General features: G+C 49.7%; 1 pseudogene; it reads right to left on the minus strand.

Moving 5' to 3' along the window:
* Window positions 1-1,451: 1,451 nt before the first annotated feature.
* LOC141949125 (uncharacterized) lies at window positions 1,452-27,429 on the minus strand (annotated as a pseudogene).

The raw sequence follows: 27,429 nt of genomic DNA on the forward strand, positions 1-27,429 counted from the left end.
GGGGGGCCACAACTGTAGCCCCCTCCCCTGCTACCAACCCCCTGTCACACACACACAAACCCAACACACATGGCCACAGCCAGCCATGTCCCTTTTCTCCTCTACAGCTGGCAAGGACTGCAGGTTACTAGTGAAAGCACAGATGCCCTGAGTACCAGCACAGCTCTTCCGTCCATCTGATAACCCTGCCCTGTACCCTCAGCCCTCCGGCTCGCTCCTACACACCAGCTGGTCTAGTTCCTGCGCACACACACGCACTGACACATTTACCCAACAGACGCTCCACACCCACACATTCCCCACATGCCAGCGTGAGCCTGTGCCCGATACCCTGCCTGGACCCAGGACCTCCTCTTCACCAGTCGCCCCCCCTTGAAATTTGTTAAGACGTGACATCCCCAGCACTTCTCCCTGCTGTCTGTGGGAGATGCAATCACTTTGGCTCCCCAGAGGCAGCACCAGGCCCACGGGCTGTGACCTGCAGTCCTGCTTCGTGTGCTGCTGCCACAACTTGCTCACTTTACTCATCCCAGTTCCTCCAGTAGCTGCACCCGGGGCACACCTACTGGTCCTGGTCCCAGCGGCTGGAGCTGAGACCCTCACTGTCACCTGTGCCCTTTGCTGGCACCCAGACCCTAACCCACTCCCATCACTGGCACGATAGACGGGATCTGATCCAGAACCGTCCCAACTTGGTCAACTTCCCAAATGCTGTGTGCGTGTGTTGGATCTTAGGCGAGGTGGGATCCACCTGGAGAGTCCATCTCTGGAACTTCGGGCACCACCCTCCCACCCTGGAGCCGGCCAAGGGCTCTGGCGGGCCGGGCTGGGGCTCCCTTCCCGGGGCGGGACGGGCCTCCCCGGCCCCAGCCCCGGCCGGACCCCTCCGAGCCCCCCCCCGACCCCGCGGTTCCGCACGGGCTGACATCCCCCCGCCACCGCCTCCCACTTTGGCCGGTCGGGGCTGGGTTCCCGGTGCCCTCTCAAGACCCCCTGGGCTGCCCTCAGGCTGCTCTCACAGCCGCTCACTGACAGCAGATCAGCCGCCTCGGGAAGCGAACCGGCGCTTGGTGCTGAGGCTGGAAGGGAGGAAAAACCCCCCCTCCTGCCCCCCCATCCCCGCCCTGTGCTCCCCCCTTCGCTGGGGTAACGCCCCCACTGCCCTCTCTGCCCCGCCAGCGGCTGCGGACAGAGCTCGAGAGGAGCTTGGAACAGCTTCCTTGGGCCAGCAAAAACTGGGGTCACCTTCTCCCTAAACCACATATTTACCTACCGCTTGCTTTTTCCTACTGAATCACAGAATCCTTCAGGTTGGAAAAGACCCTCGGGGTCATCAAGGCGAACCCTCAGCCTGACTCTACAAAGTCCCCTACACCACATCCCCCCACAGCTCATCCAAACGACCCTTAAACACACCCAGGGATGAGGACAAAAAATGGTGAAAAAGTGCAGTCCTGCAAAATTTCTTTTATAAAAATAATTTTAAAAATCTCTGTCACTAGGAGATGCTTCCAAATCAAACAGAACTAATGCACCCCCATTCCCCACAGCAAAACATGGCACATTTCTGGGCAGACAAGAAAGGAACCCCGAGATGCTGCAGCTGTCCCTCTGCAGGACGCGGCGGCTCAGGGAGGGGACCCGGGTTCCCAGTCTCTGCTCCCAGCACAGCAGCTTCGGGCTCCCTGAGCCCAACTGCTACAGAGCAAGACAGCTCTGGGGGAAGGTCCGACAGCTCCCGGCTGCTCTTCGCACAGCACCCAACAGAGTCCTGCTCGGCTGTTGGGTCTCGTGCTGGCTGTGCCTGCAGGAGGGACGCCTGGAAGAGGCAAAAGGCCGAGCTCAGACAAGCCCCCAGCGCCAGGCCCAGCCGCAGCTCCACGGCTCCGGCTGCACCTTCTACCTCCAGCCCTGACCGACGCTGTGTCCTTGTGCCGCAGGGAGCAGCAGGTTCCCAGAGTCCCCTGAGCCGAGCTCAGATGAGCAACAATTCAAGTTTCTACTGGTTACACCAGGCAGTGAAGAACTGCTCTGCAGGGTCTGGCTTAAAAACCTGACAGCTAGCACACGGAAAGGGAGCAAACCCTCATTTTTCCTAACTTTAGAGCGTTTCACAAATGAGCAGAGTGTAACTCGATGAGGACTGCCGAGGCCTTGACAATCCTCAAGCTCTACCATCTCCTGGCAACACGGGGTGGTGCCTGCTGGGTTTTTGGTGGGACAGACCCCGCTGCTCCCACCCCCCAGTAGGTTTGCAGTGCGGTGCAGCCACAGCAGCTCTGGCATGTTGCCCTCTGTCTGCTCTGGAGAGTGGGAGACGCCAGCACTGGGAGCAGCGCTCGGGGCTTTGCTGTTTTGGGGAAACAGCTCAGGTCAGAGGCTTTCCTCTGTTCTCAAAGTGACACGAGCTTTGCCAAGGGCCGTGTTCCCCATGGGAATGCCACCCCCAACCTCAGGCTGGGAATATGAAAATATTCTCTTGGCATGTGAACTCAAACAACAGAAGCAATTCCTAAAGGAGTTCTGTGGCTTATGGAACCTGCTACATTTGAATTACAGTACCAAGGTCTGTCAACATAAAGCCAAACCAGATAAAGAAGGGGACCCTAATCTGCTAAGCATCGAGAGCAGACTAGATGTGAAACCCAGACAGCCAGCCCTGCAAAGGGAATTTCTTCCAATCTCTTTCCCACCATGCCTGACCTTTAGGCAAGTCAGAGACTAGACCCAGGTGAATGATGTCGTTTTGCCATGGCCAACAGATGTGTCTGACGGGGCCCTCCCAGCACTGCTGCACTCACCTCCTGACAGCCAGACAGAACTCGGGCTGTAGAGTTGTGCAAAGTTGTGCCCATCAGTACGGGCACAGCAGCTTTTGATGAGAGCTTTCCTATTCCTCACCTGGTTCTGCAACTCAGCTCATCAGTGACTGCAGCGAGCCCAAGACTCCTCCTGCGAAGAAAACACAAGGATTTCTTTTTAGTTTCCAGTCTGGTCAGGGCCATGGTCTGTACTCAACTTCTATTGGGTCTATACTGGGGGGCTGCTGCCACTGGGATTGGCCATCGTTCCTCCGTATGGCCAGACCCTCCTCCCACCAAGTAAGACTCTGTTCTCACCTCTCTAGAAGCAGGGATCTAGTGCTGGTCAGAAAGGGAAAATCCTCGTGCATCTGGCAGTGACCAACAACATCTCTTCAGTCTCCTCCGTTCACGTTCCACCTGCAGGTCAGACAGGAGAAAGGGTCACAGAAAGCTGCCACCAAACAAGGGGCGAAAGGACCTCTGGGCATCACGGCAAGGAGATTTCTGCTCAGAGACTGTAACTGCACCAGAGAACAGCGAGGGCAAAAAGCACTCGAAGTAGACTATGGAAGAGAAAGAGCAAGAGGAAACAGTTCCTGACACGAGAGTGACAAATGTGTGCGTATGGGGACACTGGGGCAAGAAGGGTGGTACTGGAGTGAATGTGCATTTGTGAAGGCAATGGGGTGGGAGAAGAGAGAGAAAATACCAAAGTGTGTGTCCACAGGGGAAAGTGGGAGAGGGAAGGAAACAAGCAGAGGACTCCAAAGTGCTGTCTGTGGAATTGTGTTGTGTTCCAGAGGACCGTGAGGCTTTGCAGAGGCAGTGAAAGCCGGTTTTACCTGCTCAAGAGTCCTCCTGAGCTCAGCAATGAGTTGCTTCAGCTCCTTCTTCTCAAGTTCCAGCCTTGCAACCGCTTGCTGCAGACGTTCCAGCCGCTGCGACAGGAGTCTCTTCTCCGAGAGCCATGAGAGCTGCTCCCCTTCTGCAGCAGCCTGCTGGGTACAGAGAGGGGATTACGTGAGCTGCTGCCACATCAGGGTTGGAAGGGCCAGAATCAACAAGTCTGGGAGAGTGACCGGCCCAAGGCATGGACAGTGCTAAGTCCCTTCTCCTCCTGTCCACAGGCCAAGACAACACACTCTCTCCCTAGGGGCCCTCCTCCAGATCACCTTGGAGAAATCCACACAAATTTGCCTTCTTGCTTTTTGAACCACAGCATAAGGATGTCCTGAATGCACAAGGAAGCCGTTAACCAGATCAGGCAATGAGACCAATTCAATTCCTTTCAATACACTGGAAAAGCTGTACCTCAGAAGTCTAAATCTCCGAGAGCATCCTCTAAGCACCATCAGTGCAGCTGCTGTTCAGCCATTGTGATACGATTCTACTAAGTTTATGTACCGGGTCTGGCTGAGCCGGAATTGGTTTTCCCCTGTAGCAGCCCTCATGGTGCTGTGTTATGTTGGGAGCTGGCAGGGTGTTGATAGCACACTGGTGCTGTGGCTACTGCTGAGTGGTGCTTACACAGCACCAAGGCTCTTTCTGACATTTCCCCCCCACAGTGGGACAGGGTGGGCAAGATCTTGGGAGGGGACACAACCAGGACAGCTGACCCCAACTGACCAAAGGGATATTCCAGACCATATGACGTCTGCTCAGTATAAAGCTGGGAAAAAGGAGGAAGGGGGGGGGGGGGGGCGGTCACCCTTGGTCCTCCGAGGCAAACACTATGAGTATTGGAGCCCTGCTTCCTGAGAAGGCCCGACATCGCCTGTTCATGGGAAGTAGAGAATAAATCTGTTTTGTTTTTTTTTTTTGCTTCCGCACACGGACCTTTGCTTCATTTTGCTTATATTAAAACTGTTTTTGTTTTACCCACAAGGGTTGGGTTTTTTTTCTATCTTATTTTCTTTCCCCTCTTTGCCCTGTTGAGAAAAAAAGGGGAAGTGGGGGGAAGTGATAGAGCGACTTGGTGGGTACCTGGCATTTAGCCAAGGTCAAACCACAACAGTTTAGTACATTACTCTCGCTCAATTGTGCCCTTTCCTTTCCATGCCAAATCCTAACCACAACATGTTGGCTAGGTTTGCCCAGGTAAGAGAGAACCAATTACCCATCCCCAGCTTTTGCACCTGAGGTAATTTTAACAGCAAGCTCCGTAGTTCCTTCAGTAGTTCTGGGCTTGACAGAAAACATTCTAGCAGGTGAATGGTCTCCGGCCGGAGCTATACAGACAGGCAAACCTGCTGGCTGCAAGCATGGCTTCTCTGGCCAAGCAGGTCATGTATTTGTAGGAATATATATTCCTGTATCTTTATGGGAAACACCTTTAGAATCCTTCAGAGATGATGAAACCGGCCCGTGTCCCTCTCTGAAACCATTCTCTGCAGGATGGCTATTTCTTCCCTCAGAGTCCCACTGGCCTATCTGCCTTTTTGCCCTTCTCTGAACTTCTGGGATGTTCTTCTGGGGAGGAGCCAGCAGAACTGCAGCCAGGATTTAAAGTCCAGACTAAGCATGATCTAGGCAGTGGCACGATGATGTTCTCTCTATTAGGGAGGAAGGGAAGAGAGAACAACCCTGACATTTGATTTCCCATTTTGGGGTTGGGGGTTTTTTTGGACCTCTACTGTATAGTGTTTTCATGGTACCATCCTCCAGAACCGCACTGTGGCCTCTCGAAGGAGTGATGGTCAGAGCACAGACTGTCATTCTGTGTTTCAAATCAGGACTGGCTGTCCCCTTGCAGGCAGACATATTTATCTGGCTCAGCACTTTTGTTTCTCAAATGTCTCTATTTTTTTCCCACTGTCTGCTCTCAGTGGTAATGTTGAACAGCTTTCTATTATTAGCAAACTTTTGTATTCTCACCCCTTTTTTCTGATCCAGATATTTAGAAATCTAAATACGGATTTGGACACAAATAATAGCCCGCACCATGCAATGTAAATAGAGACAAGTTTGAAAATTACTTTGACTTAAGCTTCAAGGGGAGAAATCGTCAAAATAGAGGAAAATAAACACCCTGAATCTTAACTGAATTTTATATGACTACAGCATCTTTCCCTACTTATTCAGAGGGATGTAACTGGAAAAGTTAAACTAAAAAACAGCCACTGATTTAAACAATATTCTTCTGCTCTTATGGTGGTCTGTGGTCTCTCCACAAAGTCTGTGATATTGGTCATGTCAATGATCTCTCCTTTCTGGACTGCCTTCTCTTACCCAAGGTGATGACCCTGCTAATTGAGCTTACCTGGCCTGGCAGGAAAGCAAGTCTGGGAAACAGGAATGATGAATGGAAGGGGAAAATGAGGGAAGCTTGGTGAGCATTTGCATATTCTCTGCCTTCTCCGATCTGGACTGCACTTGTACAAGACCACCTAAAATCAGATCTCCACTGGAAAAAGTTGCTCCTTAAAATTATTAACAGAAGGCCAAAAAATATGTAAGAAGTGGCTCTTCATGGCATCTGCCATCCTCACCAGGACATCCTTTCTGTGCTTCTCAGTGGTCTCAAGTTTCCTTTCCAAAGGTGCCACCTCTTGATGTAGAGTCACAGTCTCCTTCTTTAGAGCAGCAGCCTCCTCCTGCAAGGCACTTTGTAGAGAGTTCTTCCTGTGTTCTGCCATCTGTGTCTCTGCAGCAGGAAAGATGAAGGAGAAGATGACAAGCAAAGCAAAACCAAACTGATTTGCATCCTACAGAGAAAACACCATTTTCTTACCTGCCTGTCTGTGTTTTCCAGGCCCTAAGCCCACAAGGGCTTTCAAAGCACACATAAATAAAGGAAACTTCCAGGCAGAGAATAGAAGAAGAATGAGAGTGGCAAGGTTCAGGAGAATATGAAAATGTGCTTGCTCTTCTGTGAGTTGAAAGGGCAGGGCTAAGGGCATGGCAGCACATCACCCACAGTGTGAGAAGCAGGTAGCACTGACATCAGTGAAACACGGGCAGAGACAGGAGGTGAGAGTCAGATCCAGTGTCCTAAAGGAAAAGGAAGAAGAAGCAAAAGTGAAGACTGACTGTGACACAGTTCATTGACCAGGAAGACTTAAGAGACTTTACAGAAAAAAACAGATCTGTCAATGTTGTGCTTGAAGATGTGCTTTGGTATTTGTTCAAAAGAACGAAGCTAGGGGAATATGTTGTGCACTGACAGGAAAAGGAAGAAAGGAAATATTCAGTGGTACTAGGACAACGGCAAGGAAAAAACAATTGAACATCACACCAGTACCGAGACCTGAATCAAGGATGACTACAGATAGACAGGACTAAAACTAAACTAATACACTAAACTAATAGACAGGAACTAAGGATGGAAAGAACTGACTAGTGGGACAAGCAGGATCCATCCAATGGCAGAATTTCAAGTATATAAGCTTTATCATATGTAACATATGTAGTAAAAACTGTGAATGTTCCAGAAAAAACTGATGATCTAAGGCCTGGAAAACTCTGAGAAATGATCAGCAGTTCCATCTCAGAGAGGGAACATGAAGAAATATTGAACAGGTAAAGGCTCTACATGAGCAGGCGACAGCCTGTGAGGGAGGCAACGAGCAATGCCCACACCTCCCTGTTCCTGCAGTCTGGGACAAGGAAAACACAACAATGAAATAAAAACCCAATTCTGATGTGGGGAGTGGGAAAGCAATGACAGAGAAAGGAGAAGGAATGTCTGTCCAGCTATAATAGAGAGAGGCCAGTAGCCCTGGAGGCTCTGGGATGGCCTGGAGATTAGAGGAAAAGGCAACTAGCTACATGTGAAAACCAGTTTATAAACACAACATGAACATGTTACCAAAGGCTACGGAAGTAAAAAATTGTGTTTTCTATGGCTGTGAGCTCAGACACCAAATCAGTATCGGCAAGAAAACAGGTAAGAAGGATGCAGAAGCACGAGGTACCAGAGAACGAGGAAAAGCAGCAGAAGGAAGGATGCAATACCACAGGAACTTAACACTGAACTCATGCTCTGTGAGTCTGCCATGTAAGAGGAAAAGGAAGTCGATAAAGACAAGGCTTTTTGAGGTTGGTGCTTTCAAAGACCACACAGAGAAGGATACTGTGAGGCATCACACTACACCTACTTAGCAGTGACGTGGGACCTGAAAGGCACCACCTCTGCACATTATCACCAGTCACACAGCCAGATGCACTGCCAGACACTGGATCTTCCTCTACAAAAGTCTTTCCCTGGTAGTTCTATCGATAAGTCTCAGGCTTGTTGTTTTTCTCCTCTTCCCATCTCTGGGCACTGCATTTTTCCTCTGCGTGGTATCAGAGACCCCCACTGGTGAGACAGGATGGGGTCAGTGGGTTGGAAAAGGGAAGTTGTACCTTCCTGGCTTTGAGCCAACTGTTTCTGCAGCTCTTGATTGCAGGCACTGAAATACTCCTTCTCAGCTTGCCTCTTGCTCAGCTCCAGCTTCGAGTCCTGTATCTTCTTCCTTGCATCCTTCTGGAAGAGGTAAGAAGAGAAGCATCACCTCACAGAGCCACTGCTGGCGGGAGACAAAGAGGTACAAACACACAGGCAGAAACAGCCAAGGTGGGAGGGGGCAGCTGGGCAGTAATGGTACATGGGATGGGGATTCTCCTTTCCCCCGTGGCAGCAAGCCAACCTGGCCCACAAGAATTTACATCCGTTCTGGCTTTGGCACTCTGCTTGTCAGTTCAGTGCAGCAGAAGGACGGGATTTCTGGGTGCACTAGACACAAGTTACCAGATCTTGCTGAGTCTGCTCCAGGTGCTGACGCAGGTCTCGTAGGGCTGCGGCCACTCTGTCCACTGTGAGCTCTGCAGGGAGGTCCCTGGCCTGGGAAACAGCTGGGCCCCAGGCATGACCCTGTTCTGGAGAGAGAAGCCATTCTGTTGCAAGCTTTAACCGAAAGGGTCTCCAACAAACAAGGCCTCTTTATGCACAGGAGGAGGTGGCAGTGCCTTTGATGTCGTCCTAGAGCTCGTGTTACAGCAAGTCCTGGGCTAACATTATTTTGATGACCACTAATGTCAGCACTGCCTCAAGGAAGGACACACGTGCCCTGGGACTTGGGCCCTATTTCATTCTGATGCTGGTCATTTCTCCACATACAAACACGGACTTGTCTCTGCAGGGATGTCAGGCTTCCATGACTTCCCAAGGCTTGAATCAGCCTAAACTGACAGGACAGGTCTGTCACATCAGGATTACAAAGAACCACCCCCCCTGCACCTGCTCCCCTATACCCGCCTACAGACCTGTGAACCCAGCCCCACACTTGCCTGAACTCCAAGGGACTAAGTCTCTGCTGTCACAGACCGTGCGCTGGAGAACCAAGTGCAGTTTGTCCAGCTGGGATCGGGCTTCGCGGGGGGCACTGTTGGCCTGCTGACACCCCGTGGCCAATGCCTGTGCTCTGCTCTCTGTGCTACAGAGCCTCAAACACAGTTCAGACACCTCAGCCTCCAGCATGCGCAGAGAGTTCCTCGAGCACCGTTCGCCTGCTTGGGACTCCTCCAGATCCCGCAGCAGCTGCTCCTCCCGAGCTGCCAGGCCAGCCTCCTCCTCCAGCGCTGCCTCCTGCAGCGACTGCACCTGTAACACAGACGCACAGCGCTCAGGGACAGCGCTGCTGCTGAGGAACAGAGCGGGATAGAGGAAGGGGCCAAGGAGGAATTACTTCAAGCCAAAAACCACACTGGAAACAGAACGCACGAGGGCAAGGATTCAAACTGAGCAAAACAAGCTACAAACAGGTACCTGGAGGCTAAGGGGCCTGAAGGAAGTTTCCCCATCCCCAAAGGAACGGTCACACTGTCAGGTTTTCGTGCTTTCCAACCTCAGAAATGAAGGTTCCTGTGTGTGTGAGGGTGTGAGGGGCTGGCTGGCAGGGTGAGGTGGCAGATGAAGCATTCCTGCATGGAGAGTGGGGCTGCCAGGGACGCTTGAGATTAGAAGCAAAGGGGAGACAATCGGCACCCCTCATGGGGCACCTCCCCAATGCCAGCTGAACGGCCGAGCTGGGAGTGCTCCCACAGACTGCCATAACCAATGCTGTCTCACCAGACTGCTCAGGGCCTGGCAGGGGCAGAAACACCATCTGGGGACAACATCTGGAACAGAGATACTGAGAAGCTCCAAAGGAGTCTTCAATGCCATGAACCATGAGAGAACCAGGGAAAACCCAGGCAGAACACAGCAGATCCAGCCTCAGTGTGCAGTCTCTGGGCAGACCACAGAAGGAGTGCATGTTGTTGGGAGGGAAAACAAGTTGAGGCCTACAAGCTGAAGGTGGTATTCTATGTCCCTGGAGAAGAGGATGCTAGTGCACAGGTCACCTGGTTGTTGAGCTCTTGTATTTCTCTTCTGTGGTCTGAATGGAGCTGCTCGGCCTGGCGAAGAGCAGAAGGAAGCTGAGACACCTTGTTGTGCTGGGCAAGGTTGTTTTCTTCCAGGGTTTTGAGGCTCAGTTCCTTCTCTTCCAGAGACACAGTCAGCCTGAAAGTCAGAGCAACTCATTACTACATGGTATATAACATTTAATAAACTCTTAGGACTTCCACCACCAAAGGGGAAAAATGATTTGTCTGCTGAGGTTTGTCTGAACAACTAGGCTGCTTGTTCAGTCCTCAGCCAGGTTGACAACCACACCCAAGCACGTGCCCACTACGCTTTTTTCCACAGAAGAAAGGTGAATTATTGGCTAAATACCCTATTTTTTTTTTGAGATGGGAATGTGAATAGAAACACCACAAAGTCTTGAAATGAAGACATTAGGGCAGAGGAAGATTTTTCTTTTGACTAATGAGACTCCAAGGGAGAGGTTTTGTCAATAATGAAGAGACATTTTCTTCCCCTAACTTGTCCTGGTAGGAACAGCAGCAACTGACAGCCAGGTGATCTTTGGGCAGTTTCACAAGACTTGCAGCACCATATTACTTTCAGCTAGAGAAATGAAGGCTGATACCAGAAGCAGTAATGGAGGTTTGGAGGAAATACTCAGATCCTTATATAAGACGCCAGATCCCTCATGGGGGAAGCAAGAGGGCATGGCCTTTTCTCTTCTTCAATGAAGGTGTGTGTTGAAGGCTGGCAAGACTTTACCAGGTGAAGTACCCTACCTACCCTTCATCTTCTTTCTTGCATTCCTTGGACAGTCAGTAACATCTGTAACTGTTGAGGCGGGCAGGGACCCTGCTCAAGCCCTTCCAGACACCGGCTGGGATTTTTTGAGGAATGAGGAAACAGATGTCAGTAAGAAACATGCTTATTTCTTGGGTGCCTCAGAGGGGAATCTGGCTTAGTTCAAAATCATGGTTTTAACCAAAGGTATCAGGATGGAAGACCGATACAGATCCCAAATGTTTAAAATTTACTAGACCCAAGACAGAGCTGATGGATGTATCTAGCTCATTACACTGCAGCTCGTTCAGCCTCCTTTGGTGTGTTTCAGGTTTGAAACCCCTGAAAGTTTCATTTAACAGCATTAACATGCTGACCTAACAAAACAACACCTCATTTTAAGGAAAGGACTACTCCAAAAGCGACTGTCTTCAGAAAAACTGTAACTGAAGGATTAAAAGAAAATGAAACACCACATCAAGAGAATGAAACATATCTGCATGGATAGTTCAGAATTCTGCTTTTTATGAAATGCTGCCAGAGCCACTTGGATATGTGAAGATCTGAAAGAGGGAATCCATTAAACAGAACAGAGAGTTTCACAGACTTTCATTTACCTGGCTTTTTCATTCTCTAGGACCTTCAATGAAGCCTGAAATTCTGTGTTGTGATGCTCCACTTCTCATCAACTCCTTTCCCCCTCCAAAGACTGCAAACACACTTGCAGCTCCTTGTTCTGATGTTCTACCTTCTCCCATTGACTCCTCTTCTCCTCCAGGATCTTCTGGACGTGCACAACCTCCAGCACCTTCTGCCTTGACAGTTCCTGTGCCTCACTCGGATCTTGCTGAGCTTTGTGGCCAATCACTTGCTGGGACTCTTTGGAGGCTGCTAGTTGAGATGTCAACTCTTCCACCTCAAGTAAAACACAACAAAGCAGTCAAAGACTACAGCTTGCCACTGTCAGCCATATCATATACTGTGAGGAAAGGGAAAGAACAACTTTAAATTTCACCCTTTCATGAAAATACCAGATCCACAATGGATACAGCTGGCTTGTTTAAAAATCTAAGTGGGTCACCATGTTCATCTGAAAAAGCACCTTAAAAAACAAGGCTGGCAGTAACAGGCCAGCAGAAATCCATTCTGATGAGTGCTGGCAAACAGGCACAAAGAGCAGCCCATCTGTCCAGGGCAGCAGCTGGCCGGTCAGTCTCCTTCAGCCCAGCTGAGATGGAGACCACAGTGTGATGGCAGCCAGAGGGACTCACCCCATCCCCTGCTGCTCTGCCATGGGGAGAGACCACCTGGCTGATGACTGGAGTAGCTATTGCTGTTTCACTCACCTGGTTTTGTAGAGCATCCCTCTGCTGAAGGAGGACATTAATTTCTTCTTTCATTATTTTGATTTCTTCCTTGTGCCTCTTCTCCACTGCCTTGATCTTACTCTGAGTTTCCTGCAGCTCTGCTTGCAGTTTTTCTGTGATGTTCTGCAAACACAAATGGAGAGCAAGCTGCTGGGACCTGCCATCAGGTCCAGCTTTCTCTTCTTTCTGTCTCAAAATCACATTCATTCAGCCACTTCTGCTTTTCTACCCAGCTCTGCTTCCACTGTAACACTTCCCTCCTGTTGCTGATCTCTGGAGCTCATCAGGCTCTGGGCTTTCAGTGCCTGCAGCAGTCCCTGCCTCCTCAGTCACAGCACTTAGGTTTTATTTCCTTGTTACTGCCCTTCACTCTGTTACCTGGGTCTCTCAGCCTCTCTCAGCTTACGTCCAGTTGCCAACGGCCTGTTCCTTCAACCCACCCTACTAGTCAGACTTACCTGCCCATCCTCGCGCTGCTCTTTCACCTCCTGCCTGAGCTGCTCCAGCTGCTGGTTGGCTTCTCTTAGCTCTCCCTGAGGCTGAAGTAGTGTCTCTAATAAAGCACTCTTCTCATGCTCCTTTTCTTGCAGGACCTGCATAGAAACAAGGAGAAGACAGGTTTAAACTTCCCACACAGAATTTGTGTGGCAAGGCTCCAACACCGACGGGCTGACGCGTTCTCAAAGCGCTGTGTTGCTGCTCTCCCAGGCCCTTCTCTGCCCACTTGCAGACACAGCTTCCTAAGTGAGACTGGCCGTATGAACATGGTCCAGCCACAGTCCCCCTGTGATTGAACCTCCAACAAACATCTAACAGGAAAATGTGTGGCACTTCTCAAATGTCTCGCCTTGCTGGTGAGGGTGTCCCTCATCTTCTGCTGTGTCCTGTTTGTCTTTCAATAGCAACTTTTACACCTAGTTAGCAGCAGAGAAAATGCAGGGCTGCCAGAGGGCTGAAGCGAGCAGCTCCTTCAGAAAACTCATGTATTCCAAGTGGGGTTTGGTGAAAATTACTTCATTTTTAAGGTATTCATTAGACTTTGGTAAAGTACTGACATGACAGGGACACACTGACATCTCTGAGCACTGCCCTGGCATTTCAATACTTGTAGACACAGTTGGGGGTACTGCTGTTCCCAGGCAGACTCCGTGAAGAGGACTTTGGGTGGGACACAGGGAGGACTCTCACTGTGTGACAGGGTTGCACAGGAGATCTGGGCACAAAAGAGCTTACCAGCAAGTGACTTAAAACAGCCCAGAAGACACCCCTGTTTTACTGCTCAGAAATATTTCAGAGGAGTCTTGAAAATTGTTTTTCTTTTGTCAACAATCCTGCCATGCCCCCCTGTCCCCCCCAAACAAAAACCCCATCCTCATGGGGATTCAGTCCTACAAATTCCGTTTGGTCTTTAATGGAGTTAAGGTTATAAGCATGTATCAGTACAGATCAAAGGAGGACTGTTAAAGAGAACTGTGAAGATACTCTGAGGTAAGTCTTAAAAAACCAATAGCAGCACAAAAATCTCAACTGAAAGGTGATGCTTCTGCCTGGCTTCCTCTGACAGGTCTCACTCCTAGTCCCAAAGATAACCCTGCTTGCCTTTCACCTCACCAAATTCAACGTAGAAAACATGTAGGGCATGCTCCACACAGCCTGACATCCAGACATCTCCCACGGCTCTAGCCTTGCAAAAAAGCTACACAAATTCTCCTTTCACAGTCTGTACCTCTTGCTTGGCATTTTCAACTCTGGTTCGTTCCTCCTCTTGTTGAGCTCGCGTGGTAGCAACTTTCTGCTTCATATCAAACAGCTTCTCCTCGTGCTCCCCTTCTGTCTCTGCCCTCTCTTTTTCCCATTGCTCCAGTATCTTCTGCAGCTCTGAATGATGCCCTTCCCACTCGCTTGCCTGAGGAGCGGAGGGAAAGACTTCAAGGTGAAGTCCCAGCCACGCTCCTCAAAACAAATGTGAAGCTTCATCCCTCTCACAACCCCCCACCTCAACAGTGCACAACAATGGCTTTGTGCTCTCCATAAATCACGTCCTGTCAAGGAACTTAAAAGGTGGGTCAGCAGGTGGATGAATCATAGAATCATTTAGGTTGGAAAGACCTTTAAGAACATTGAGTCCAACCATTATGAAAAGGAGATGTTACCTTCCTCTCTCCATGGCTGCCTGTTTCCTAGCACCTGTCTCCTCAGGATTTCTCTCTATTCTTAGAGTCTATTTTCAAAGCTCACATCCCTTTCCATCAGTGAAAAGATGTAGATGAACTGCAGGGTGAGAAAGAGACCGGTACCCTGATGCCCCAGTCACAAGACAGGCCACGAACGGAAGTACCAGGAACAAGGGGCCTGTTCCACATGCGTCAAGCCCAGAGATAACACCTCTGATGACGGTGACAGGACAGAAAGAAAGGAAGAAAGTTCCCGTGACTGCAGTTGGCAGCAATGTGAGGAGTCTACTTCATGGCAGACAGGAGTCTGTAAGATCCTACCCCTTTCCTGACAGGCTTTGGGTGGGGAGCACCCAACCTCCAGCTAAACTTGCCTTAGGCCCACACTGAATCTGTGGCTGCTTCTACTGTCCTGGCAGAGTCCTGGGGGTCTTCACATGCCTTCAAGTACAAGGTTTAGGGTTAGGGAGAATAGGGGATAGGGTTAGGGGCTAGGGGTTGGGGTTAGGGGTAGCGGTTAGGATTAGGGGTTAGGGTGGAGGGTTGGGGGTTAGGGGGTAGGGAGGAGGGGGAGGGGTTGGGGTTAGGAGCTGGCGGTAAGAGGTAGGGATTAGGGGTTGGGGTTAGGGATGGGGTTAGGGATCAGGGGTCAGGGTTAGGAGTTAGCATTAGGCGTAAGGGTTAGGGGTTGGGGTGAGGGGTTAGGGGAAGGGGTTAGGTGTAGGGGTGAGGGGTCAGGGATTAGGGGTTGGGGGTCTGGGGTTAGGGGTTTGGGGTTAGGGTTACGGGTTAGGGGCTAGGGGTAGGAGGTTGGTGTTAGGGGTTGGGGGTTAGGGTTATGGGGTTAGGGGTCAGCAAGGTGTGACCTATGACAGATGGTTTCTCCCATTTCACACACTCAGGTGATTACTCTTCTAAAGCCAGCCCACAAAGCTTGCTTGAAGAATTCAGAAGCATATTGTTTCCTACCAGGTCTTGTAGGAGCTGGTTTATTTCCACTTCCTGATCAGTTTGCTGCAGTTTGAGGGTATTGTTACACTGCTGTTCCGTCTGCAAGAGCTGTTGTGCCATGTTTTCCTGTTCCTGCCTCATTAGAGATCGCTCTGCTTCCAGCTCACACTGAAGGCACTTCACTTCCCCTGCAAACAGGACAAACGGCAAGATTCAGAGTCTACACAATGGTTCTGACTTCACTGACCTTACGCCATCTGAACTCCAGTGCAGGAGAGATCTGCCTCCATCTCCTTCACTCCTCAGAAGCACTGCGGACACAGAGCTATTTTTATACCATCTTCCCTAGCAGGGGGATCACCAGAGACAGGAGGCTCTCACCTTGTATCACCTCCTTGGCCTGCGTGACTGTGTGAAGTTGGATTTCCAGCTGAGATAAGTGCTGCTGAGCTTCAAACAGGCTGGATTCCAGCGTCTCCTTCACTGACCTGTGAGTTGTGAGTACAGAGAGAAATGAGTTTGTTGCTCCTGACACCCACTGAGAGTTATTCCAGTAAGAAGTCATTCAAGATCCCTACCCCTGAGTACAGAAAATGGGTTGCAAGGAAACTTGTATACAGAAAGCATATTTCTGCCATTTAAAATAGCAATGCCGGCCCCTCCGGGGGATGCCCAGGCTTTGCTTATGACCCAGCATAACACAGAAAGCCCAGCCGAATTTGATCTCAACGGCCCAATCTGGAATTGCTGTTGGCTGACACACGGGTAGCTGTGCCCAGAGTCTGGGCCAACAAGCAAAAGCCCGGGCTCTGCTCACAGCCCTCAGCTCATCAGCGCTTCCAAGCTGCTCTGCAGGGGGACAGAACAAGACTATTTCCCTGGGTGACTTTTTGAATGCTGTTCACAGTGTAGCTATAGGTAAGTAACTTTCCAGACTCCTTGTATTTAAAAGGGACTCAAGAAATACATCAGATGATATAGCAGGATCTCTCGCTTGGAGCAGCACTCGTAAGAAACCTGAACTAGATTTTATCTGAACAAGGACCACTGAAAGGAGAGACGGGCAGCCTTCAGTTTCAACTGTTGAAAGTTCAAGAGAAAAACTTGCTGCTTTTCTCTAAGTGTTGCTAACTAAGGAGGCAGTAGCCCAAGTGACTTGTTGCTCTCTAAAATGGAAGCTGTAGTACTGCAGAGCCAAATTCTTACAGCCACAGACTTCAACCAACTGCTGCGTATGACACGCAGGGTTCTGGAACCAGGAGCTGAAGTGACCTCCCTGATCTCACACAGCGCCCCGTGTGCCAGGTTCCCACAACACACAGCACTGCCTCGCTAGGACGGGGGTGCCATAAAAACCACAGCAGTAGAATTTCACTGCTTGGATGGACAATGGAGGGTGTATCTTCAAGGAGAACAAGCACATATTTCTGATTGTGCCAATCTCTGGCAGTCCAAAGCAAATATGCTCCATTTTAGGATAAATAGAATCAGTCTCTAAAACAGAACAGAAAAGATAGAGTCCAAAACTGTGACAACAAAAGGCTCTTGAGAACAACATCTGGCAAGAACAGTTGCTGAATTTTTATCTATTGTCAAAGGTTCTTCAGAACTAATTTATCTTCTCAAAAAATAATGTATCCCTTTTCAAAAAAATTTTAAAAAAGGAGATGAACATTTAATAGTTTAGTAACAGCCCAATAATTGACCAAACATAACTCAGCTGGATCAAATAAGAGAAGCTGGAGCTCAGAAGAAGCAGCAGCTCTCAAGAAACACTGAGTCAAAATGGGTGTTTATCAGCCATCCTAACGACATACTCTGGAGTAATAAAGTGTAAAAGTCAAGAAACATGAGAAACAATGTCTAAAACATCATTTGTACAGCTCTGCAAGTTCAGGAGTCTTCTGAAAAACACCTACAAGGACGACAAACAACTCCATTTTTTTTTTCTGAGCAGAACTTGTCACATATGACCTTAGAAAGGCAGAAGGACAGAATCTTGTTCCTTCTCTGTGTAACTTCTCCCCGACATCTGTCTCTAAACAGCAGGTGGTAAGGAGTACAGGACACAGACATCAGTGATGGGCAAGAATCCTCAGAGACGTGAGGATTCAAAAGAGGCTTCCCAGCTGCTGGAGTAACCAGCCCTGGGTCCTGCACCACAGTAACAAGAGTTACCTTCCAACCAGAAGGCCCTCGAGATCTGCAGCACCAGCCTCTGGCTCCACCCTAGATGGCAGTGTCCTACTCACAACGTCTGCATGGAACAGCCATCAACAGCCAAACTACTTGATAAGGACAGATCTATGTTCAAATGCATAGAACAAGAAACCAAAACCAGAGAGAAACTTCAGTTTCAGTAAACGCCTGCAGGGTTTAATTATTGCTCAACTCAGAGCCAAGCTGCCTTGCTTTGGACTTCACACAGGAATGTGCAGGGGGACATAAACCTGAGCCCGAGGCCCAGGAGATGTTTGCTAGTTTGAGCTGTCAGGAAAACAACGTTAAAATCATAGTATACTTTTTTTCATTTTGCTCAAGATTCTTTCATTTTCTGCCCGTGGAAGGTGAAAACATTTGAAAAGCACACAGGATGCAATAAATCCTCGTGGAATGATTACCACCTTTATAATTACAGCCATTATACAATGTCCTGCCTAGGGTTTCCTCCCCGCCCTTACCTGGCCTCTGCCAGCTGCTCTGACAGGCCTTGTCTGTCCCGCTGCAGGGCTGCCAGGCGCACCTCTAGGGCAGCCTCCTCATGCTCCAGGAACTCCTTCTCTTTGGACACCGTGGCCAGTGCATGCCCCTGGCGAGAGGACTCCTGGCGCAGCTGCTCCAGACCTCTGCGAGCTGACTCTTGCTGGTGGTAAACCTGAAAGCAGGGCAAAAGGCAGTTAGAGCCCTTTCTCTGGAGTTCTGTGCAGAGCCAGCCAGTGCCACTTCTGCCTCGGCTGGAGGAGAAAGAGCTCCTGTACTGCGGGCTGGAAGTTTAAGAGCATCTGCTCCATACCACGCTAATACCCTGGGCTGCCAAAAGGCACTGGGACTGTTAACTTGGAAGTGATGAGTAAGGCCACGCTGGGCTGCCTGGGACCACACAGCCCCTTCACAGCAAACATAAATACACCAGACTACGTGTTTGCACGCAAAAATATGGCATATTCCAGAACTGCCACCTTGCAAACTGGAATTCTATCAGAATCTATCCCAGTGCTGGAAATTTTCTGAAAAGTTTGAGCAAAAGCAACTTTGCTCGCTGAAGAAAGTGAAAATACACGTGGTTTGTCCTTCTGGAAAAAAAGAAAAAGATCCAAGTGCATTGGCTGCAATGAGGTGATGCTGGGCAGGGAAACAGCCCTTGGGGTGATTTATTGAAGTCTGGCTGATGCGGCCAAAGAGATGGTAGACTCTATTCCTACAGTAGTTCATGTCAACAACACTATTTGCTTGTTTTACACAAAGAAGTTGTCTAATATACCTTGCTGGTATTCAAACTTGAAGATTAACCATGGTTTTTTAGCTTTTTTCTTCAATATAACACCTCTGCTTTTCTTCAATATAACACCACATACCGTGGACTCCAAGACTGACCATCTAACAGAGAACAGACCATCAGAAACAAACAATTCTCTCAAAGTTATCCCATAATACCCAAGATTGTACATTATGAAACTGACATTTAAATGATGACAAACTCCCTGGTCTCCTTCAGTGACATGATTCTCCCAAGCTCTTTTTCCAGGGTATCAAAATCAGTTAGTCCAGAGTGAAGAGTCTTGTGTGATCACCTCTTTCTCATCTTCCTCAGAGCCTGAAGAGGCTCTAACAGCTCACAGAATCATAGAACCATTTAGGGTGGAAAAGACCTCTAAGATCATCAAGTCCAACTGTTAACCCAACACTGCCAAGCCCTCCACTAAGCCATGTCCCTAAGCGCCACATCCACGTGGCTTTTAAATACCTCCAGGGATGGTGACTCAACCACTTCCCCGGACAGCCTGTTCCAAGGCCTGACAACCCTTTCCATGAAGAAATTTTTCCTAATATCCAACCTAAACCTCCGCTGGTGCAACTTGAGTCCTTTTTCTCTCATCCTATTGCTTGTTAATGTGAAAAGAGACCAACACCCACCTCACTACAACCTCTCAGGGAGTTGTAGAGGGTGATGAGGTCTCCCCTCAGCCTCCTCTTCTCCAGACTAAACCGCCCCAGTTCCCTCAGCCGCTCCCCATCAGACCTGTGCTCCAGACCCTGCACCAGCTCCGTTGCCCTTCTCTGGACACGCTCGAGTCATTCAATGGCCTTTTTGGAGTGAGGGGCCCAAAGTGAACACAGTATTCAAGGTGTGGCCTCACCAGTGCTGAGCACAGGGGGACAATCCCTGCCCTAGTCCTGCTGGCCACACTAGTTCTGACACAAGCCAGGATGCCATTGGCCTTCTTGGCCACCTGGGCACACTGCCAGCTCATAACCAGCCAGCTGCTGACCAGCACCCCCAGGTCCTTTTCCCCAGGCATATTTCCAGCCACAAAGTTGCATGTATGTCTTAAAATACAATTTCAACAACTTCAGGATCTCATTCCCGTTCTTCGCAGTACAAGACAGCAGACACTGACCTGCAGCTTTGTTCCACTCTCCAGGCTCCAACAAATGGAGTTTTGAAAGTTGCAGATTCGCAAGAAAAAGCCTAAGCAGAAACATGCAACACCGGGTTTTTTTGACTCAGAAAAAGGGTGAAGAGCTACGCTGTTTGCTTCTTTTGCCACATGGGAGAGTAGCAGCCTCACTCAGATTCATGGGCAAGACAAATCATCTCTCTGCAGCTTATCAAAAGCCAAAAAAGAGGCCACCACAGGCAGGTGGATTGAAGTAATCTGTAGCAGCAGAGGACAACTGAGAGAATTGCAGAACAGCTCTGCCAGCCATCAACACATTTCCAAAAGGCAGTAAACAAAGCTTCTGACCTCCAGCACTACCAAGTGTCTCCTTGACAAAACCACCGCAGAATCCAACAGACTGAGCTTCACCGAGCCGAGCAGCCAAAAGCCCACCCGGAAAGCACCAGGTGTTTGGTCTCACCTGACTGAGCTGCTCTTGGGTTTCTGCCTTCTCCTCTGCCAGTATCCTCAGCTCTACCTGCAGCCCCTCCCGTTGCTCCTCCACTTTCTTCAGCAGCTGCTCCAGGTGGGCTTTCTCTGCACCGAGCTCTTCATTTGTTCTTTCACACAAGCTCAGCTTCTCCTGGTCAGAGATCCTTACTCTCTCCAGCTCAGCCACTTTACCCGACAGAACTTCATTCTCTTGCTCCAGCTGCAGTCACAGCAGCACAGAGGAAATGAAATACAGTGAGATTTACCATGGAGAAGGTTTGGCTTCAACAGAAAAAGGAACATTTCCATATTCAGGCAGTCATACGTCTGAAGGCAAGAAGTCTGAAAAGCAGCAGCAGCAGCTGCAGACGAACACCTGGCAAGATCTTTGGCAACTGCTCACCTGCGACACAAGTTTGTTCAGTCGCACTTTATCCACTGCAAGAGCTTCACTGACACTGCTCATCTGCGCTGCTGCAACGTGTAGAACAGCTCCTTCAGCACTCGGCTTATTCTGAGCCCCTCTCAACTCTGCCACTGACTGCTCTGCCTGAAGAGACAAAAGAACAACATGAAAGTAAAGACAAGAAAATCCCTGACTTTAAGCAGCGACTCCAGATCCCCTTTGGTGTCTCTGACACACCCCCCGCCCAGCGCTCCCAATAACCACGTGGGGACTGACTGCACCAAGGAGCCTGTGTGGTCTGATCTCCCTTTTCCAAGAAGGAGAACAACCCTGTCACTGTCTTCTACTGACAGAAACGGCACCTGTGCTGGTCTTGCTATCACAACTCCCTCTCCCACAAGTTCTGCTAGGAATAAGGTGACCATACCTTCTCCAGGGCCATGGTAAGCTCATGCTTCTCTTGCCTCAGCAGATCCCTCTGAAGGTGCGATTCCTCCAGTGTCTCTCTCGCAACTACCAGCTCACTCTCTAATAAAGAATGTTCTTCTTCAAGTGCAGCTAAGTCCTTCAGCCTACGAGAAGGGGAAAGACAAACAAGTCTTTAATGTAAAAACAGTCTCATTTCCAAAACCAAGATTACATACTATTTCTGAGATATGGCAGTTTGAACGATTTACAACAGCTTTCTATTTACCCCCAAAGAATGCTGTAATTTCCTGCCTAGTGCTGCATCAGTCTTTGTCACTGACCCAGGTGAAACATTCATCATTGAGAAAGTAAAACAAGCTTCCAGGAATCACAGGTTTCCAAAAAGTTCAGGTGCTCTCAACAGCTTCCTGCCTGTTAGATCTCTCTCTCCTTTTTGATACATTAGATACCAGACTTTCCAAAGTTCTTCTTTGCATAAGACAGACTTTTAAAGTCCAGATTAACATTCTCTCCATTATTCTTGCCTGCGGCAACAAAACGATGAAAGAGCCTGCAATCTATTTGGGGAGATCTGTATGAATTTCCAATCCAATAACCATAAGATGACAGGATGATTCAGGCTGGCAGGGACCCCAGGAGGCCTCTAGCCCAGTCTTCAGCTCAAAGCCCCTGGGGTCAGCTATGGGATCAGTCCAGGTTGCTCAAGGCTCGATCCACTTGGGGCTTCCAAATTCCCAGGGATGGAATCTGCACAACCTTTCGAGCAACCTGTTCTGCTGCAGGATTGCCTTCATGGTTCCATTTTTTGTTCTCCTTAAATCCAGCCTGAACCTCTCTTGTTTCACCTTAGGCCTGTCATCAACTACTCCGGTCAGCTTTGGAATGATTTTTTTCAAGGGCCATAAAGAAAGTACAAGGAGGCACCTCTGCTGTGTGTCAGCAGGGAGCCAGCCCTGCCCACGTGCTCCCTTCACCAGTCTGTGCTACACATGCTGAGCAGGCAAAATCCATTCTTTTAGGGGGGCCTCCCACCGTCCGGCAGCACCCACCCCTGCCCAGAGGAAGCTTTAATACTCACAGGAGCTCCTGGTCACGACGCGCTCTCTCCATCCTCTGCTGCTGCTCCACCCTCTCCCCCGGGCTGCATCTTCCCTCAGCTGCAGCTCAGTGTTACTCTGATGCAGACACGAGGCTTCTTGCTCCGTCTCTTCAAGCTGTTGCTGTGGCTCTGCCCTGGTTTTCTCGAGGTTTGCACGGTCACTGCAGAGACAAGGCTCAGTCAGAAGAATGAACAGGCCTGAAGAGTCACGGATGCCATTCCAGTCACTCCAGGCTGGCGCTGTGGGCAGCACGGTAAGGAAGAGCTTGCCCTTCCCCTCACAAGGTCACTGGAGAGGGACAGAGGAAGGCAGGCAGGCTTTTGCCTTCATTCACTGAGAAGCCGTGGCTAGGAAAGGGCCCCCAAAGAACAGAATTCAGAGAAGCAGCACATCGAGAGGGAGGCGTCTTGTATTCCAACGTCGCTCTGAGTCTCCAAGACAGCCTTAGGATTCACAGTAGAGCAGGAAAAGCAGTGACAGGAGGATGCTGAAGTGCCAAACAGGGGCATACACGGCGAGGGCAGACGAGTTCTTTGCCCGTAACAGCTCTGAACTGCCAGAACTGGAAGCAGATTGCCTCCAGACCGCAGGAGGAGGAGGGAACACTCACCTTCTGAGTGCTTCTACCAGAGACTGCAGGTGCTGCTGGTGGCTGCTGGCCGTCTGGCACTCCTGCTCCAGTTGCTCGAGGCTTTGCTGCAGCTTCCGGCACTTCTCCTCCTGCTGCCTGTGCTGGTGCAGCAGGAAACTGATAGAGTCCTGCCTGGCAGAGAGCTCTTCTTTTGGGGCCTGCAAGGAATGGCAGGGAAAAGCACAAACAAGCAATAAGGAGCAGGGAAGATGGCTCCTGATAGCTGTGAGAGAAGCAAGCAGCGAGACAGCTCACCTGAAGGCAAAAGTTGTGATGAGGGGGTGGAGATCAAAGAGAGAAAAGCAGCAGAACACAGAGCTGGTGAGACTTGTGAGGTGATATAGTACCAAGAGTGGGATGGCTAGAAAGAAACTGGCTAAGTGAATGGAAAGGTTTCAAGATAAGCAAGGCATCAGCAGCTGAGCCTGCGGCCAGTGGTGAAGGCAAGGAGAAATTCTCACCTGTGCTGCTCCTCTCCTCCTTGCCAGTGCTTCCTGAACCAACACAAAGGCACGCTCTGCACCAACGGAGCTCAGACAAGAGAGGACGTTGCTAGACTCTGCCTGCTGGGAACTGTCAGCGACCACGCTGGCACATTCATCTAACACCACCTGAAAGCCCACATCAAGCTGTTACTCTCTGCTCATTCTGCTTGATTTTCTTTGTCTATTTCTCCTTTTTTTTCTCCCACTTCACCCTAGAGTCATTAAAAACTCAATTCTCTCATTTCTTCAGTCAACAAAGAAGTTTTGTCCCTGTGGTCACAAGTGCTCCAGGGGTTTCTGAATACAGCTACTACAAACAAGAAGAAACAAGTGTGAAGTGGCTGGAGGCTGCCTGAACGCTCAGTTTCTTGAAGCTCTCATGAATGATTTTAGTCTCCTTCAGCTTCTTAGAGCCACGGAGACGAGGAGCACCACGTCAACACTGGAAATAGCAATGAAAGGAAATATTAATGCTACCCAGGGAAGAAGGAAGCTGATGAATACTGGAAAACAGCAATGAAAAAGCTAATGTTTATTCTGAGCAGTAGCACAAGAGGATAAAAATGACTACATAAGGGGAAAGAACTGACTTTGTGAGAAGCTGTGTAAAACATCTGATGATTAAACCCCCCTCCCTAGAGTGAGGTTTAGGACTAAGCTAAAGTTAGCCCTAAACAGTTAGATCAGTTGCAATTCTGGGGAGATAATAATGGTCAGTGAATGCAGAGTGAAGGAGCAGAGTTGGCAAGTGCATTGATTCAGTCTGTGACCTTTTATAAAAATCTAAAGAACAAGAGAGTCATTGCTCAGGGAGGTGGGAGAAGCCTCCAGGCAACACTAGAACACAAATGTCAAGTAGCCAACTCAAAGCATAGTCAAATAGAGACCTTACGGGAAAGGCAAAGGTACGGAAACTTCTAGTGACTTAGCTCAAGTGTCACAGGACAGCCAACTCAGAAGTTAGAGCAGGTTATAGCAGTGGTATAATAATTAAACAGCCAGTGGCAGTTAACACAGACAGTATAAAACATCTATCTATTCCCTGGGCCAGTCGTTTGCCTTCCTCAAGTACTTTTAAATCAAATTACAGGGATGTGGTCCCAACTCTGTACTCACCTCTGTTATATCTTTTATCAGCTTTTGGAGGGAAAGATTCTCCTCTTTGACACTTTTAGTCAATGAAGCTTCATATTCTTTCTCTAACCGACTTGCTTCCTGAGAATAGAATAAGCAAAGGGTGGGTGGGGAAGAGCTGCTCCCCTCTGCAGCATTCCCAGCCTCAGCAGCATCGTCGTGCTGATAAACCTCGGCCCTAGTGATTCCAGTGTATCCCTTCCCACATCTATTGAATTCCTTCTTTGCTAAAACTAAGAAGAGAAAGACCAACAGCTGGTTTTCACAGGCTGCTATGAAGCTGTCAATTCCAAGGAACTCTGATCCCTAGAGATTTAGTCACAGGCAGAATAGCACTGGTGCAACCCCCGGAACTGTCTGCAGCTCCCCCGCCACTGCCTGCCCCTGGGCTGACTCACACGTGCCTGATGCTCCCACACATCAGCGTCCTCACCGCTCTTTCTCTTGAGGAAACCACACCCCTTTGTGCTAAAGCTGGAGAGCAACCATTGGGCCATCTCCCAAATAAAGGTAAAACATACTAGAATCTCCACAGTGTCGTTAAGTGTTTTCACTGTCTTCTCCTTCTCCTCGTTCTGCTTCTGAGACTGTACGAGCAAGGCTGAGAGCTCCTTACCCCTGAGAAGAGAAGGTCCACGTGCCATTCCAAAAGCATCGCACACCAGCACCCGCTGAGGAGCTAAGCAGCTCCCAGAAGCACAGCAGAGAAAGTTCAGCCCAGAAAATACAGCAAAGGCAGCGTTCATCTCTACAGGTTAACATGCCTGATGTTGCAAAATGGCCCTTCCTGCCCCAAAGGACTTCTGCACTCAGTCTGGTAAGGAACTGTCAGTGCAGAGGGGCTTAGGATGGCCCTGGGCAAATCCCTCCCAACTCCTCTGCACAGCCCTGGGGGTACCAAGGGCTGTACAAGAGACACAGCTCTCTTTATGCTGGTCTCAACTTCTCACCAACAATCAGGTAACAGCAAAAACACTGTAATACACTGTGATCTCTTTTCCAGTCTTGTCTTACAAAAGCTTCTGTGGGTCAGACGTGTTTTTCTACCTGTGCTGTTGAAGGCCATAGCTTGGCTAGGGACAGAAACAAGGCTGTGCAGAACGGGTGGGTTTTAAATGTGAACACAGCCCGCCTGTGAATCCAAGAAGCAGACACAAAAGGTAATGTTGGTAACAGCAAAGTTTAAAACACATTCACCTGTCCTGAAGCTCCTTCTTCTCCAGGTCCCCCTTGACTTGTAAGGGCATCACTTCCCAAGTCTTCTGGCTTGTTTCCTGTCCCGCTTGCTGCTGTGCCTGACCCTTTAGGACAGGTCTGCCCAGGCTGACGGGCTCCCAGAGCTGCACGCCAGAGTTCAGGTGGGAGCAGTTTACAAGTACAGAGCCAGAAAGCCTCATCTGCTCTGCCTTCAGCTCAGACACATCTCTGCAGAAGGATCAACAAAGAGATCATACTCACACCACCATCTTTATCAGCTGACTCACTTCTGAAGCACGTTAATGGTGCAGCAGTAAAAGCTGGCAGGAAAGATGACATCTTTGCTGGGGACAAATCACCCATCTGACACTTTGGGATCGGGACACATCCTGATAGTTGAGCAATGGGTCCATTTGACGGGTTGAGGAGTGAGGCTATTTTCTCCTCAGAGATAAGAAGAAACATATGGAACAGCCAAAAGGCTTCAAGAATTAACTAGTAGGTCAGGGCATACCCTGCACATTGAGGGAAGCTTACAGCCAAGTAAGGTAAATGGCTGACAGCAACTCACAGTTTGAAACTGCATGACAGGAGAAACCTCCTGGGGTGAGTCCCCCAGATTCAGCTCTAGTGGGACTGAAAGGAGAAATCCCCCGTGCTCAGCAGTGCCCTGGCTGCTCCCTGACAGAACGGGGAAGGAAACCCAGAGAAACTCTGCAGCAGAGATCACGATGGGCAGAGGCAGCGCTGGCTGTGAAGGCGATGGCGAGGGCTGGCAGCTGGACTGGCACTGGACAGTAACTGGGCTGCCTGCTGACAGAAGGGCAGCAGCACGCGAGCTCAAAGCTTTATACAAAAAGTTATTTAGTGATTGTTCTCTCCAGTAGGTACCATTAAAGCATCTTGGCAGGACCCTGCCCTGCAGGCCCAAACATGGCTTCTCTCTCCTGACCAGCTTTGCCTTGAAGAAACCTGCAGTAACGACATCACCAGAGCTCTCGGGGCCTGAGAAGATTCACTCTGCCAAGGGCAGCTCTGAGTAGCCCCAGAGATCCAGAGCAGAGGGAAGAACAGTCCCAGGGTGCAGGGCTGAGGCAGACGGGGGCTTCTCTTCAGGGCAGCTCCTCTTCCCCCGACAGACTGTCACCCTCCTGCTGCAGGTCAAAGCTCTGGGAAGGATCAGGACAAATTGCTGCTGAGAAGTACGAAAGCAACAGCTGCACTCTGCTGTGGGTCTGTCAGATTGGGTCTGGGGCAGCGTGGGCTCTTCAGAGGGTCCCCACCTCAGCCCTTCCACCCCAGACACCAGCAGCACACAAACCCCGTGGGTCACCAGCACAAGGCCAAGCTTCCCACGCCTGCAGAGTTTTACCCTCTGCCCCAGGCTCTGCTTTCCCCGAGGGAAAAAAGAGCAGAGCTGCGAATGACTCTGGAGCAGCGCAGGAAGTGGAGCCTTTCTTACCTCCAGTTCTCCCGCGACCTGGCCCAGGAAATCTGAATTCTGTTGGTGAGCAGCTGCTGGTTCCATGCATCACTGAAGAGCTGATG

Source organism: Strix uralensis, chromosome 13, assembly GCF_047716275.1.
Source record: "Strix uralensis isolate ZFMK-TIS-50842 chromosome 13, bStrUra1, whole genome shotgun sequence".
NCBI lineage: Eukaryota > Metazoa > Chordata > Aves > Strigiformes > Strigidae > Strix > Strix uralensis.